Raw genomic sequence first — 17,701 nt, forward strand, 5'->3', positions numbered from 1 at the left:
CTCCAGTCTATCAGGCAAACAATTCAACACCTCAAACAGACCTTTCCATCACCAAAAATGTAAATCTATGGAAGAATTCTTCTATGGTCATGCCAATTTCAAACTTTTATAGTGCCAGTGTTTCCCTTAGGCTATGTGGTAAGGTTGTGGTGTGATTATCTCTTCCTTGTTTTCCTAAATTGCTGCTGCAACATGTAATGTGTCTCCTGCAGTAGCATGTAGAGAATGAATACAGGCAGCAATATACCGTTCATTGTTCTGTTTCTTTCTTTTTGTAAAATGTGCAATATCTGGTTCTTTAAGAACTAGCACAGTGTTGTGGGCACCTGAGAGGAGAACTTGTTCCCGGAGCAAATCTGAACTTTGTGTAAATTTATCAACAAATTAAAACCCTGCAGTAAACTTGGGCAACTTGTCTTGAGCATGATGAATTTATATATATAAAATACACACCCACACAAAACCTGTCCATGCTTGGTCTACCATGATTCAGTTTTTGGGGTGGGGAAGCGTTCTTTGGAAGACAAGGCTTGTTCTATATAAAGGACATCCTTTTTGGTTAAATAAAATATAGTTCTCTAGCTTTCATCTTCACATCCTCTTTTCACTACCTCTTTCTATATCACCAGTGTATCATGTATATTGTGCAAAATTCTTCATGTCTTCTAATATCTCTATTAAAACAGGGAATCAGACATTCCCACATCTACCAGATCCATGTGTTTCAAAGTCCGTAATTGATTCTCACTAGGGAATGTTTGAGGGAATGTCAGATTCCCTGTTTTATAAATAGAGCTGTAGGGCTTAGTCTACACGGACGTTTTCCCCAGAATTTCAACCTGAGGTTTGAAATTCCCATGCATTCCAATGGGCTAATATACACCAGGACGTTTCCTTGAGGCACGTTTATGAGCGCTATCTATATTTTTGCTTGCAATGTTTAAAAAATAAACCGCCCAAAAATGTGGGAAAACGCGTTTAAACGCTTCTATTCGTTTCAATGGAGCGTTTTCCCGCGTCTAAGTACTTGAAGCAAAAACGAGGGAAAACGTGGTGAAAATACGGCATGGACACAGGGTTCTCTCCAGCCCTTTTTAGACGGGCGCACCACCCAGCACTTTTCAGTGACCACCCGGTTGTTTTTGGGTAGTTACTGATAAGCTGTGTCACAATACAGGGGCTGCCACCCACCTACAATTTCTTCCTACCTAGCTTAAAAAAATGCCTGGGTTGAACATTGTAGACAATTTTCAGCATTTTAAAGGCAAGCTTTAAAACGCTAATAAAAGTGCATAAAAACGCATATAAATTACATATGTTTTTAAAAAGTCCGTGTAGACCCAGCCTAAATGTCGCGGATATTATGTGAAATGTAGATACATTGTACTACAGTGGTAAGCAGTTCTTTCTTTTAATATCAAAGGATAAAATGTAAGTAAAACTATAAAACGACACGGCAGAGCTGCCATTATTTCTTGTAATTTCAGTCCAGAGAAAAGCCTGGTTTTATCCACAACAGTAAAATCGGGGCTTTTTTTTCTGTGGCAGATAGAGGCTGAAACCAAATCCAATGCAGGCCCTTGCACTGCATTTAATGATGCATTAAGAAATCGCATTCGCATTTGTGAAGTGTACTTTTAAGAAGAATAAAATAAAACCATATTATTAAAATTATGCTTTTTAGAAATATTTAAAAATACTTGAAGCTTGAACTGTCTGTGTTCTGAAAAAAAATATAAGAAACGTGAAAGCCCTGAGCAGCCCAATTTTCAGGTCTGTTGGATAGAGCATTCTCTGCTGTGCACTGTTCATTCTTCACCTGACCCCAACATTACTACTGGAAATATTTGGGAGTTGGGGGCCATGGTGTTCCCAGGCTTTTAAGATAGAAGTGTGCAGTAACCTGAAGATGTTTCAGTCGGTAAAGATCTTTCAGGGGGTAAGTATTAACACTTTAAGGATAAGTGCCCCAGTCCTACACTCTCCTGTCCTGATCTATCAGCAATATTGTCACTTACTGCTTCTGTATGCAATGTAGACAGTTCATAATTGGTGTTGTGTCCATTTCTTCATGAAAGTAGAAGGATGTGGTAATGCCCATATGTGATACTGAGCCACAATGAATAAAAGAACTAAAATCCAGTGAATAAAAGGTCAGGGACATACGTGCTGGGGAGAAGAGAATAGATCATGCTGGATGTCCTCCGGTAAGGATTCTATCTATCCCAGTATTAGAAGCTTGCAATGTGTATTTTAGGGAGAGTAACCAATTTTGTTTCAAGGGGGAAGCCTGTTCAGTGTTCAGTGAATAGTAAGTTTGGAGTCCAGCTTTAGGTGGACCTTAATTCCATCATTCATAGTACATGTACCAAGCTTTCTGCTTCCAGTCATTCTCCATGGAATAGTTGGGGATAGTATGGAAGTTGTGGATTTCTCATTGCCTGGATAAGTAAACCAATTTAGGTAGGGTAACTGGGTTCTACTATTCTAACCATGTCTAATGTTGGATTCACCAAATGACTAATGAAAACCCTAGTATTTATTTGCAGGTCTAGTTATTAGGAGGAAGCCAGCTAACCTAGGATTATGGAGAAAAAACTGAAGCACGTGGAGAAAACTAACAAACAGAAGAATGGCTTTCATGCAGGAAGTGTCTTGGGTGGCAGGCTGGTCCTCAATCGCCATGAACGGATTCACAGTTGTGTTCTCTTTTAACACACTGTTATGTGATTAAACCGAAACACAAGTGCGCATACATAATTTAAATAAAATGTTTCCATTTGTTGTCTCTAGAAGTGCGTTCTTGTTTCCCACATTTGCAGCTTGTTCTTCGAAGTCAGAATTATGATAAAATCTCTATTGAACAGCATGGGAAAGAAGAACTTTCAGGCAATTTATGTCTCAACAAGGGAGAATTGTTCTTCTGACACTCCTTCAGCAGATGTTCCCAGCTGTCTACAGCTGCTTTTCTCTGTAAGACTTACTCCACGGCACAAGTCAAAAGCAGCTATTGATTTCATAAGATAATATCCTAATATCGTCACATAAATATTGTTATACTGTAATAATCTGTTGAGAAAACATTGATACTTTATATAACTGCTGTGCTGGAATGCCTAGGAGTCAATCACTTTTGATGCTGTTGACCTTGATTGATGAATGGTAGTGTCTGGTTGTGTTTTGTTACTATATCTATGAATGGAAAGGTCTGGTGGGTTGGTTTAGGTTACTATATCATTGAATAGCAGTGTCTGGTTGTTGTAAGTTAATGTAGAAACTAAAGGTAGCATCTGAATATCTGGTACCAAACATTTTCAATTACATTTTACGATTAATACACAAAATTTGTTGGTAAATATTTATACCAGTCATAAAAAAGATTCATAGTAACAAATTAACAGATTGGTATAATCTCAGCACCTGAAATACTATCACAGCAGCCCTACCTGTGCCGTGTAAACTTTACTAATAGGGAGTGTAGTAGGCAGGGGGCTGTTTTGATGGCATGAATACATAAGTGACAAAGCCTCTTTTGTACTTGAAGAATATACATTGCCTTTTCAGAGATTTTATCCTGTATTGCTTATTTCCTGGTAATGAGAAATTTAGACCTAAAAATAAAGCTTAACGTTGGACACTGGCTGCTATGCTGATCCATTGGCTTTAATCCTTCCTGGCATATTGACCTGAAACAAGTATGCAGACTTAAGCTACGTACACACGTCAGATTTTTATCGCCCGATCATCGGCCAATTATTGGGCGAAAATCTGCCGTGTGTACAGTCGGTGTCGTCCATCGTCCGGACGACCGACCTGCCGGATCCACGGACGATGGACGACAGCCGATCGTAATGAAAGTGAAGGGGAGAGCGCGCAGCAGGGTGCCGCTCCGTCGCTCTACCCCTCCCCTCTCCATAGAGCATGAACGGTGCTGTATGTACAGCACCGTTCATGCATCGTGCACTCCCTTGTCGTTGGAAAGGATCGTGAAAGATCCTTTCCAACGACAAAAATTGGCAGTGTGTACGCAGCTTAAGAGTCCTTTGCTTTAAAATTGAAGTGCTCCTTTGTTGGACAATGATACAGAAGATATTGAAGCCAAAGACCAAAATGTTCTTTAAGTTTTTTTTTTTTTTTGTAAACTGGTCCGATTAATTCGTATTACATATTCATATTACAGGGCAGTTTGGTGGCTCAGAGGTTAGTATTCATGCCTTTGCAGCACTAGGTTCCAGGTTGGAATCTCGGCCAGGACACTATCTGCATGGAGTTTGCATGTTTTACTTGTGTTTGAATGGGTTATCCTCCTGGTACTCTGGTTTCCTCCTACATTCCAAAAACATGCAGTGAAGTCATTGCCCTCCCCCCCCCCCAAAAAAAAAAATTTACTTAAAAAATGTATTAAAGACATATGATTGGCATAGGGACATTGGATTGTGAGGGGCAGCTAGTGACATGGCTGTCTGAATAATAATCTAAATGTGTTATGATGGTGACCTAATAAAACAGTTTTTTCCATTGGTCAGTGGTACGTTACTTTTCTTGCCAGTGTGCTAATGAATGAATCCAGCAGCTTAACTATAAACCGGGTACAAAGGACCAAATAGATTGGGGTTCTTACTAAAAATTGAAAGGCAGCTGTACCCTGACTGTGGACATTTTACTAGTAACATATTCTTAGTAGAAGCTTTATAACAGGCCAACCCTCACTTTAGCTTTCTTTTAATCTGAAATTATTCATTTTCAAACTCTTAAGATCACAAAAGTTAGGTTTCGGATGGTTTCTTAACACCTGCCAGCTGTTTGCATTAGCAGACTATCTGCCTTGCGCAATCTTGGTGCAACAAAAAGAAATAAACCGCTATCTGTGTTGTAAGAATTCATTTATACACAATGGTTATAGGTAGAGATCAGTGTTTTTTTTTTTTTTGTTTGTTCGGAATATGTAAATGCTATGTGCATAGTGTGTGCAATCTGGACATTGGCTAACCTGAAAAATGCATCTCATTTTAAAGTGGAACTAAAGCCATGCAACCTGCCTATTTGCGTTCCATCGCAGGCTGCTGCCATCTTCTCTTCAGTCTAGAAATGATCTTTGGCAATCTTGATTGCCTGTGCCAGGATGACGTATAATGTGTGGGAGTTCATTTATCCCCTGCACATGCAAGGGAAGGCGGCATTGCTAGGAGTCCCTGGTACCAAAGTTGACACCGCACATGCTCAGCTTTGTTGCCAGAAACCCAGAACAATCAGACAGGTACAACACATTCTTGCATTAGGGACGTCGCCTCTCTCTTTCAGCAATAATGATCTGCCTGATCAAGCAATTGTAGAACTTTAGTTCCACTTTTAAGTGCAATTTCTTAACTTTGCTCTGCTCCTAAACTTCATATAATCAAAATTTTTGAATGTTTTCAATATTCTTAGGCATGTTTGTAAATGCTGGGACCCACCATCACCTTTATGAATGTTTTACTATGCAGCACAGGTAATGATTACAATGTAGCTTTTTGGTAAACAGGAGTCACCTATAGCAAACCAAAAATAAAAATGACTGGTAAACCCCCAAAGAACCCATTGTTTTCCCTAAATAGCCACGATTAGGTTATTTTTTCGCTCTTTTTGTTCGAGAGCCATATGGTGTTTTTTTCCCTATGCACCTAAATGTGTTTTCATTTGATGCTTTCTTTTATTTGTTCAATTATATTTTTGTTGTTTTAAAGGAAAAAAAACATGCAGACATTTTTAATTAATGTGTAAATTGTTTATTGTTTTGCAGCCTTTTTTTTTTTTTTTTTTTTTTTTTTTTTTTTTAACATTAATAACAAACAATAATTCATAACATCACATAATACAATTCGTATGCTGCTGTAGCCTTGATTTGTTTCAAATGTATCACTTTTTAAATTTTAAAAATAAAAAACATTTCCTATTGCAAAATTCTGTGTTTAAATTAACTCACTATATGTATCATTTCTGTATTATAAATCATGATAATGTATTGCTTGAAACATTAGGCCAATCATTGTAATGTGAATATGGATCTGAAATGTAACTAGTTAAAATTCAAAGAATTATTTTTTTTTTCATTAAAATATATCTCCAACTGTGCACATAATTGTTATGTATGCAGCGTTTGCTAGATTTTCATTATATGAGAATGTTCCAACGTAGAGCGATTGTTTTGCATTTTCAGTATAGAAAGCCACCAAACTAAAAATAGTGTAACTGAAAACAGGATTAGTTACAGTGAGACAACTGTGTAATAGCATTGATATCAGCATAATAAATGGAGCTTTATAATAAACAAGGGGCACACATTGATTACAGTAACCCTGCTGGATACACTTATGGCTATCATTTTGATGAGCATTTAAAGCTCTATATTCTTGCTAGTGATATTAAAAAAAAATTATATTTGCATATTTTATATGTATTGATTAAAATGTGCTAATTGTACAGCATGCATTCCTAAGTTGTCCTTACATAAAAAAGTGCAATGCAATGGCAGCCATCATATTTCTTAGTGAGATTTACCTTTAAAGACCAACTCCAACTATTTGGAATACATAGCTGGTGGCATAGTCATTTGTAATCACCTACTGATCATAAGTCATTGGCAGTAGCAGCCAGCAGTTGAAACCGTATAGCACTGTATTCCAGCACACCCAGAAATACCATTTCAGTTTAAACATCATACCTATCAGGTATCAATACAAAAATAATCTTTGCCCAATATTGTTGAAATGTTCATATATAAAGTAATCCATAACACCCTTTTGTGTAAGCCTTTACCATTTGAGCTCTTTATTTTGTAGTAATGGCCATGGAGAAGTTGATTTTTCAAATAATGACAATATTTATTATGTGCATAGAGGTGCGTTGTCTTAGATGAGATATGACACCTGGTCCATCGCCATGTGAAAGATGGTCTGTATTCAGATTTATGGTGAGCACTTGTTCATGTGTGCAAGCAACAGACTTCTGTGTTAAAATGATCTTTGATTTACATGAAGACGTAGCTCTTTGCAGCTTGTGTGCCGCTCTGAACTATTTTTATGTACAGGATAGGCGTTCACTACAGAGATGAAAAATAAAACTTCTTGCTACTGTATGTTGTGCATTTATATGTTCTGGTATGGTTATGTATCGGCAATATGAGTAAGCCTTTGAATTCAGACTTTATGAGGTCTAGGTGATAATTCAACAGTATTTTCTGCCTGGTGCAACTCCCCAGGTTGAAAAAAAAAAGCATTTAACTATGATCCTAAATGGCACCTTAAAGTCTTTCTTAAAGACAAAGTTTTTTTTGTCCATTGTCTATCTGGGGAGATTTCTCTTTACTTCCTTTTATTTGGACTGAAATGATGGGATACCTTCCCAATATAAGGGAATGCTCCCATTAAACAATTGTTACATTAGCAAGTGTTCCCATTGAAAGAGTTCCCCTCTTTTTCTGTTCCAGGGATAGATTTCGATTATGGTGACTTTAATAATTAGGACAATTTCATTGAAGCTGTCCCCAGGACTTAACATTATAGGCTCTGGAAATGATTAATTGTAGATGTTACCACTGACTGTAGGCACAAGAGTGTGCTGTTAATTCTATAGAGAGTATAGGGTATAGCTGTTGACTGTGTGAAATATCAGTTCTTTGCCATGACCAGTCATGCAACTAAAGCTACGTACACACTTCCAATTATTATCGTTGGAAAACGAACGACGAACGATCCTGCACGATATCTACGAACGAACGTATAGCACCGATCCTGCACATAGAGATAACGACACGATCGTTCATAGATATTGTACACACAATAGATACGATCGTTTGAGCGATAGAGGAACTATGTGCACGACAGGAAAGTGAACGAACGTCCGTTCATCACAAATGCTCATACCATGGACGATCAACGAACGACCGTACACACGAACGATGGTCAACGATCGTCGTCCAATCCGATCCGCCGGTCCGGTCGTTCGTTTCCAACGACTTTCCTCGTTCGTCGGCGTCGTTAGTTACTTTTTTACGAACGATTTTTTGCCCAATCGATCGTTCGTCGTTCGTTTTGAACGATAAAAATTGGAAGTGTGTACGCACCTTAAGTTCAGATAGAGGCAAAGATTTCAGAAATCCTCAACTATCCAGTGGTTGTAGAAAACTCCTCATCCCTCCCTTTTGCATATAAATGGATCGTTTGCTTTTTCATTTAGTACAGATAAACTTTGACCTATAGTACAAGTGGATAGGATCCAACTGGTACACACAACAGTGCTGGGACAGGTGGCGACCCCTCTGTTTTGCTGCCTAGATTGCTTCTAGAAATGTTAATCTAATCCAACAGTGGTAACAAACAAAAATGGCACAACATTACCTGTGAACTGAGCCCACTTCTCTGTGATTGCTAGCAGTGTGCAGAGATAGAAAAACATGATCATACATTGTACTTTGAATTATCGGGTGGGGTTCAAATCCATTGAGAGGGCAGTAACTAGGCCACCTAACTAATGAACAATGGGAACAATTATTTAGAAATATAAAGAACCTTTTGTGCTATTTTAAGACATTGTCGGTAATAAAATCACTAGTGTGTTATCACTTTCCTGAACAAATATTGTAGCATCAACAATAAAAAGAACATGTAATTGTATTGTTATTTGCATAGTTAATATCAGTGCTGCTTTGCTGGTACCATATTCAGTGCCTTTTAACCAGAAGAATCCCTGTCTTTATGTTTATCTCCAGGTGAAATAAGGCTTACATGTATTTGAATGGACAATGCGATCTGCCAAAAGACTGACCTCATAAACCCCGGAGCATCTCCAAAGGTATCCAGTCTGCATTTGTTTGTATATATAGCACATTTGTGGGAGTGAATACTGGTGTGTGAATGTAGCACCAACAGCAATACTGAATTTTAAAATATCAGTTGTGGATGGGAGGTGAGAAAAAGCTATGCTACATTTCTTTTCTGCATGTAATGTGTGCACAAACTTTGTGAACTAGGATGTTTGTTCCTCCTTTATTTATGTTACTAATGGTAAAGATTGACCAGACCAGTGTGAGAACTATTTCCAATTACTTCTGATCACCCCGATATTTGTAAGTGCTGGAAATGCCTACCTGAATGTTTACCCTTCCATGTCATTTATTTATAAACACATATGGCTAATACTAGGGGCAGACACAGACAGAGTGTGGCGCTGCACAATGGCCCCTGATCCTTCTCGGTCAAAAAAGGGCCCCACAGGGTCCCAAGTCAATTCTGCACAAGGGCTTACTGTTGGCTACATCTGCCAATGCTTAACATTGTTCCCTGCTAATGCAGCCAGAGGAGAATCTTGTTTGAAGGTAACTACATTGTGCCTGTTGGAGTGCACTAGTATGCCTATAGTCATTAGATGTATAGGTTTTGTGACAAGGCAAAGACAATATTCTACTAATCTCCCTTTTAATAGTTGCTTACTTGGTAATATTTTGTCCTCTGCATTCCGTACCTGCCAAGATAAAGACTGAAAACTGTAGATAAATAAAAAATGTAGATAAATTGGAATAAATGACTGTTGTCTAATTTGTATAATTCAGTTGTATCAGTTACTTTATCCATATATACTATTTATAGACTAAAACTAATAATTTGCATGGCTTGGCTCTCTATCCTAAATCAAGGAATTAAATCCTTGTGTTTTTTCATGTGTTGGAAATGTGAGCACCTTCTGTTTGGTAAACTCTAATGTGGATGGGAGTACATTGGAGGAAGAACCTTCAGTTTCTTTCGTTCTGCCTAATCTGTGATTCACCACCTGCTGTTGTGACAAGGACTTTTCATCATGGCAGATAAATGACTGCTCAGTAAATTAGTTGATGTAAGCTCAGCAATATTTCATTAATATCTAGTGATGGGTATAATGGGTTTTGGCTTTGGCCTAGTACACCCAGTTGGATCCATTTGATTTTTTTGATCAGTAATGAATCAGTCAGAAATTCCATAACACGCTGCGCAAACATGTGCAATAAATAATTCTGCTCTTTTGATCATTTTTTGGGATAGAAAATAATCAAAATTCCAATCAGATTTGATCAATCATGCACAAAGTCTATGGTACTTTTAAGTACTTTTACTTACTTTTACTTGGCCAAATTATCCTCTTCTGATCAAGAACCCAAATAACAGCTTATGATTGATTAGGAGCTGATTTTCCTCCAGATCTGATCACTTTTTTGGGGGTCTTTCACCCCTTCCACACATTCAGTAGCCAAATAAAATTATGTACTGTCCGCTTTAATTCCCATTTTTCCAAATTTGCCCATTGTTGTTCTGTATCTGGCCACCAAGGGCACAGAAAACCCTCTGTAACTGGATATAATTCTTTATAAATGGTCGCAGTAGAAAGCAGCAGTAGGAGGAAAGGCAAAATCAATATGTGCAACTTGAGAGGGTGTCAGTAAGTGAACCTGCTAAATATATAGACCGACTTTGCAGACCAGATTCTAAAAAATTCTAGCTGACCGTTGGGGTCTTTTTTTCTTAGAACTGGTATTGAAAAGAAATGGTGACCATAAGTTTTGACTTTTACATAGATTAATCCACTGGATTACAATTACAACTAACCTTTTAAGAATGTGGTTACCAATAACAGGCCAAGCATTTTACTTGACAAAAGTAGTAAAATATTTTTTGTTCCAAATTGTTACATTTTGCATGCTAAAAATTGTGATTGGGCAAGTGATGATTGGCAGCTCTAGAGTTAGAGTTCATGTAGAAGACAATTTCTTTTGGGATGACACCTGCTGTTGTTCATTTCCACAGAATTTATTTTGTAAGGACTACATTTAGATTTAGTCGTTGAAGCACAGTTTGTTTTCTGTGGATATTCCCACTTTGATAACACCTCTATATTACATTTTGAAATATTAGAACAAATGTGATTATCACAATGCAGTACATCCCTGTCACTTTCACCTACGCAACATCTCCAAAATCCGCCCCTACCTGTCCCCTGAGACCACCAAACTCCTTGTACATGCTCTTATCATTTAAATTTAAGCTCCTGTGCTTTGCCTTCAAATCCCTACACAGTTATTGTCCCACTTACATCTCTGACATGGTTAAAAAATACTCCCCTTGCCGCTCATACAAGACTTTTCTAGAGCTGCTCCAACTCTCTGGAATAGTCTTCCTCGTCCTATTCGGCTTGCTCCCTGCTGACTTTTTTTTTTAAGGGAACAGACAAGAAATTGTCCATAAGATCAAAAATTGTTACTTGGAGCAATCGCTTTTTTTACGAAATGTCGTTCCTGCACTGTAGATGTTCAAGCCCAGCTAAACCTAAACCAACTAGGCAAGAGATCATGTTGGTTAGTGCAAATTTTAGGCATGCTTATGTAATGGTGCATTTATCGCTAATGGAAGAGAAATGTAACAAATTTAAAGAGAAGCAAGTTCTCATTTGTTTTGTTGTCTAATTTTTTATATTTTTAAAACAATCCTGTAGTCTTTTAGGGTACTATTTCTCATCAATGTCCCCTGCAAGAGCTGACAATCCATTGTCCACACATACACTGACTCGGGTATTTAGAGGATTTAGTGGCAACTATTTCAGAGCTCCTAAGTCACATACTAGTTGTTGTTGGTGACATTGCAGTAAACCAAACAAGCTAAGTATTACTGCCCTAAAACTAGTATAACGTTCTTATGTGTGGTTTTATGTTTTGTACAGTTCTGCACTAAGCTGTGGGTGTTAGAAGTTTATTAGATATTTATTCATGTGCATTATGGGCATTTGAAACTCATTGTTTATTAATGTAATGATTTATTCATTAGCGATCATTATTATCTTCATTCTGCATTCTGGCTTAATGCCGGAAGCTCTCAAGTAGCTCAAAGTAGGTGCGTTTTTCTCTAAATATTTCCTGTTTGTGGGTGATAAGAAAATACAATTGTAAGGTAATTCTAACTGTTAACTTTTTTTAACAGTTGATGTATATGTGCATCCGTTAAAATATACCAAGAATACTAATTTTAATGCTAATTGCTGGTAGATGTCTAATGGAGAACTGTCCTCTGGACATACTGAATACCACATTTTGTAAAGCAACAGATTTTGGAGTACAGTTTTATCCAACGCATTGGATTCTTCAGTAAAACATAGACTTAAACTCTGTCCAGATGCCAGATTTTTATTGCTGGAGTTGTTTTTGTGTCTGTGCAGGTATTCCACAACACTGTCTAGTGATCCAAAATTTAGCAGCATTAAGATAGATTGCTGACTCCCCGTTCTCATTCCATAAAACTGAACAACTTACGTACAGTAATTGTTCATTCTAATGTCATTGTAACAATCAAAAAATCTTTTTGTGCACATACAAACATACTAATCGCTCCTAACTGTTCCATGTTTGGAGACATTGTTTCTTTTGGAACTATTACATCCAAATCCTTCTATCTCTCCTTTCTCTTCAGTTATGTATGAAAAAAAGAAAAGCACTAGAATTGTATGAAAAAAAGAAAAACACCAGAATTGACCAAGTCAAAAATTTCTTGCACATTTTGCATATGTTTATTATATCTGGGGGTGTGGTGAGATATCAGTTTAGCTAAATGGTGTCACTCTATCATGGGGTGATTTCTTTGGAATATGTGTATTTGACTGGTCTTATGTCTTCAAGCTGAAATCTTGCTGATCTAGGTTTCTTCACTTTGTATATCATTGCTGTAGTTTTTTCTTCAGTATTAAAATACCTCTTTTTTTATTGGGTTTTACAATGAAAACAAGATTCGAGTCTTTGGTGCTTGGTCTGTTTTTCCATCTTTAAAGAAATGAAAGGTCTCATCATCCCCTACCAAGCAAAGGTTGACCTAGGGTTTTTGCCTTACCTTTGTGTTCCTTGCCAGGTAGTAGAGCTGGAAGGGAAAACCCAGTGACTAACATAAAGGACACAATGTTTTACATGAATTGAACAAAAGTAATAATACCTGCCCACCTTTTATTACTTAGGAGTTGAAATGCTGAAATGTTTCTCTCTAGGCGTTTGCATTCAAAAAGTGCAGTGTGCAAACAGTATAGAAATCTGTCCGTCGTCATCTGTTTGAAGTGCAAAGCTGACAAGTTTCCTTGTCAGGTCCTTGTTTTGGTTACTGTTCTTTGTCACAGATGTTTACTGGCATGTGACAGTGGTCACCAGCTAGAAGATATGTGTGACACCCAGCTTGGTCACTGTGACTCGTACATAAACATCTATGGGCATTAAATAAGGCAGAGGCACAGATCTTCCTTTGATATAGCAAAGCACCCATTATCCAGGTCTGCTATTACCCATCATAGTCCCTTCTATTCAGTAAAAGACCAATTTGGAAAACTCTATGAACGTGGGAAATCGGTAATGACTTGAGCCATTATTAAATTTCTGAATAGTTTGCCAGATATAATGAGTAGAAGATGAAGTGTTCACATAATCTCAAAGCTATTTTGTCACATAAGAGCAAGGTCACACAGTTGTAGAGTAGAATCGTGACAGTTTAGAAATTATTTTAGCTTTTTGAAACTCTGCTGTCATTTTCAATCTTAACCTGGCATAGCTAAAGTTATGGGTGCCCCGGTGCAGTTTTTAATAGACACCCCACCTGAAGTAGCTATGGCGCATCAACCCAATATTCTGCAGAGACCACAAAATAGCAAAAGATCCCCCACAGCTTACATAGAAACTCCAGTTGGCTATCGCTGTAACATTGCCACAATGTATTAACTGAACATTACTGCTCTGAGATCTGTTTCAACTGTAGGCAAAGTTTTCTCTCTGTGTTTGCAAAGATCTTTTTCAGAATCTGTAATTGCAACCAGCTAAGTGACTACTACAGTGTGACATGAAAAGTGAATGATGGCATTCCATGGCTCAGACCACATTTATTATACCGGCATCAGCTAGTTTCATCATGCCATGTGCTTGGATGCTTAATCTGAAGCTCACAACGTGGGTGAAATTTGTTCTTCTGGACAATTATCAAATAAAAGAAAATACACTACTTTAGCAGGTTGCTGTAAATCAAAGTGCTTTATTTTTTTTTTTTCTATTCATTACATATTTATTTTAAAGCAGACGTCAACTATGCTAAACTTCTATAACTTCGTGTGAACTGTAGAGGCATGGACAGCCAAAAAAGTTATTAGAACAAGGACAGCCAATTTGATGGAGGCAGTTAATCAGTTTTTGTCAAAGTATGTATCATCCTCCCATTGACCGGGGCTGCTTACCCCAGGGGTATATTTAGGGACTAGCATCTGAGATGTTGACAGGTAAGTATGACACAAGTTTAGCCTATAGGAACTTTTGTAGGTGTAAAAAGCTTAGGTTTAAAACATGGTTTAGGTCTGCTTTACTAATCAAGTAATCTGTCAATAAACTAACTAGAATAGATTGTGTATTCCCATGTTACATGGTTAGTGAAAGTCCTCTCCCCGTGTGTAAAATTACAAAAATGTAGCTTTCCTATTACATCAGTACACACGTGGTTAAAGACCCTTATACATTAGTAGCATTCTCCTGGTAAGAAAGTATAAGTTTACTATGATTAGGGATTTTGTCTAACCTTTAACCTGTTGCTGAATGAAAAACAAATATATACAGAGATAGATTAAAACCCGCACTGCACAAGATCTGAATCTGACGTCTGCTATCCTAAACAAAGATTATAGAACTTGAATAAGTGATGCAGTGTCATGGGAATGGGCCTGTGTGTCTGTGTTGGGAGGAAACATTTGATGTGTTAGGAGATGCCATTTGGTTTTCAGATGTACCAAGTTGTTAGACATCTGGGAACTGCATCTGAATGAGCTGCTGATTGCCAGCACTGTGAGCTTTTGTCGGTTCCCATGAGTCAAGTTCACCAGGGAATACACAACAGAGAGCTGTCAACTCCTTCCCTGCCAGAGACCCGTGACCAAAGCTGGCCCCTACACCGACAGCCGAGGACCACAGAGAAGTATGTGTTCTGCCCTTCTAATGAGCACTCTCTAATGAAACTTGGTTGGTGTCTGAAAGATCTGATATTGTCTGGTTTCTAGTTGTAGTTTTAGTGAATATATATTTTGAAATTGCACTATAAGAGTTGGGCAACTAGCTAGATTTTGGGTACTTGAAGCTGCCCGTTCTCTAAAAAGTTACACATAATCTTTATTGACCTTTTACTGATACTGATTGTATCCCAATCAAAGGTTTGCACTGGCACTAAACAAATGCTAAAAGCGTTGGTTTATTTTTTTCTGTGTATACTGTTAAGGTTCATTTGGGGTCAGAGACCCAGCTCCTACCAAATTCATCATCTGCATGGTGCTGCAGTTTCCTTCCGCAATCCAAACCATTTGTATTTTCCTTAAGTGATCGTCGTGTATGCAAAGGTGTCACCATCTTGCACATATTTAGGTTTTTCAGTAATACGGAAAGGTTCTGTCAGCAGCAAAGCACCATTGTTTGGTTTTGAAATGACCATGGCGTTTAATAAATTGAAATATTCGTGCTAAAAGCACTAAAATTCTGCTTTCAATATTACTAGTGTAAGTAGCTCTAAACTCAACCACAAATGGAACAGTGACACGGAAGCTTATTGCTGGAACTGTTAGTTGGGGGTATGCTACAGGTACATAAGGTTAGTGAAATTTTAGCAATTCTGTCACTGGCAATGGTCACCAGTTTGCTTGAAAGGGTGCAAGGCAATGAAAGAGGCCAGCTTGCGTGGACTTTAAAGCGACTCTATGGCAAAAGTTCATATGCCTTACCCCCTGCTACCCATACTTTGATCTAGAGACATCCCCAGCTGGTGTGTTGTGGAGGAACCAAGACTTTGTGAAGTGTCAATCCCTTGGTCCCCTGCAGCACTGGTTCCTCCCCATCATTACTGTATCCTGTACTGATAAGAAGGTACCAGTAGGCGCTGCGGGGAACTGTTGATTGACACTTCTTGTAGTATTGATTCCTGCAGAATTTAGATTGTAGATTGGAGTAGTATTCAACATTGCATGCAGCAGGAGACGTGAGTATTATTTTCTTTACAAGTAAAGCACTTCTTCACATTTTTTTTTGGGAGGATATTGCTTACTGGTTGGGCACCTTATCTATCATATATGAAAAATATGTAAATTCTATAATTTTCCCCCGTAATGTAGCAAGGAACTTTATTAATCTGTAAAATTTTTATTACGTAAAATCAAGACTTAGAGCAGGGAGTGTACAGAAAAAAATGTTTGGCGTGCAAAGCCAAGGACTGTGAAATTTAACCCCTGACAGTGTGGCAGAGAGCGAGTTAAAGTGTGCGCACTGGAGCCATGTCATTGTGGTAATATTCTGTGTTCTGACAGAGGAGGCATTGTTGCTCATGAAACAAGCTGGCCGCCTAATAAGGAAGTGCTGTGTGCTCTGCATGCAGATTCAAACTGTGACCCAGCTCACAACAATCTTTAAATTCCAGTGTGATGGTGGATTAGCTGGAAAGCATTTCTAAAGGCTGACTGTTTCACAGGGGTCTCCGGTTAGAGCTTCTCAGAGCCTACATGGAAGTTTCAGGATCTGGGTAAGTGTTCTCTTTTCCTCGTGTGTGTAATCTAATGCTCAGGATTGTTGCAGTTCTGTAGAATATCCTTTGGATGAACATGTGCTTCAGCTCACAATAGCGCAGCACTTGGGCTGATAGCAGAGGAGCGAGCACAATGTATAGTGAAGTCATCGCTGTGTAATGAGATCTATATGTTGTGCTGTAGCTGACATTATATAGGCACTGCTGAATTCATGTACCAGCGTGCTGCAGAGAACCACCCTATGGTCTTGGCACAGTGGGTATGATTTACTTTTATATAATTCTTTTAGTTTTTTCTAACTACTTTTAATATTAAAGTTTAAAACCGAAAACAATAATTGTCATATAGTTAAATAGGATGATTGGAAATCTTCTATCGCTCTTCAAAGCCTAAATAGCATTTGAAATTTGTGTTTGTCCTTGCAAAGTTTTGATCTGCTGCGTCTACATTTGTCACAAGATATTATAGACTTTTGCGGCCAAAAAACTTTCGAATGTTTTCAGCATTTTTATGCTGCTTTCTGGAATTGTCAGACCTAAATCCAAAAAAAACAATAATTGATAGTAATGAAATCTAAGGCATAGAAAAAGAAATATTACAGGGAAAAGGTTAGTGAGAAAAATAGACCATTTTATGAAAAATCTAAGATGTACAGTGATTTCTATTGCCAATGCTTTGCACCCCTATAATCCCTGTATGTTAATGTTACAACACTTTAGCTAAAGTGAAAGATGCCTTACATTAGAGAGATCATTTTACAATAACTTTACCATTAGAGATCATTTTCAAATACCATCTTGTTTTTCTAGTTTTCAAAGAAGAGAGCATTTCCACTATGACAGCTAAGACCTGCTATAGTGGTGGAGTAATGTAAAATGTAAAAATGTTCTAAATTATTTTTTCATATCTAAGAATTTGTTGCAGCTGTGGACAAAAGAAATAGTATTTGCAGGGCTATTCTGTAACCTGACAAACAGTTTTAAGTAACCATAGGTTCTATAGAGTGTAAGATCAGATTCCAAAAAGTAAAAGCACCTAAATAATGTTTGCAGGTGTCTGGCATGATATACCCTTAGCATGCGGCTGCTGTTACAATATTGAGGTCTTTTCACATTTAAATGGTATGTTGGGA

The 17,701-nt window shown here is 37.8% G+C and overlaps 1 protein-coding gene across 5 annotated transcripts in view; it reads left to right on the forward strand.

The window, feature by feature from the left end:
- PAG1 (phosphoprotein membrane anchor with glycosphingolipid microdomains 1) overlaps nt 1–17,701 on the forward strand; it is a 120,150-nt gene that overhangs the window by 57,256 nt on the left and 45,193 nt on the right. For 2 of the 5 annotated variants that reach the window (XM_072411006.1, XM_072411002.1), the window contains one exon: nt 8,747–8,829. The gene's annotated coding sequence lies outside the window, so the exon portion shown is untranslated. Of the gene's footprint in view, nt 1–8,746; nt 8,830–16,410; nt 16,566–16,606; nt 16,829–17,701 lie in introns of those variants that run through there. The other 3 variants (XM_072411005.1, XM_072411007.1, XM_072411008.1) reach the window with 3 other exon arrangements.

This window comes from Pyxicephalus adspersus, chromosome 5 (genome assembly GCF_032062135.1).
Source record: "Pyxicephalus adspersus chromosome 5, UCB_Pads_2.0, whole genome shotgun sequence".
NCBI classification, from domain to species: domain Eukaryota; kingdom Metazoa; phylum Chordata; class Amphibia; order Anura; family Pyxicephalidae; genus Pyxicephalus; species Pyxicephalus adspersus.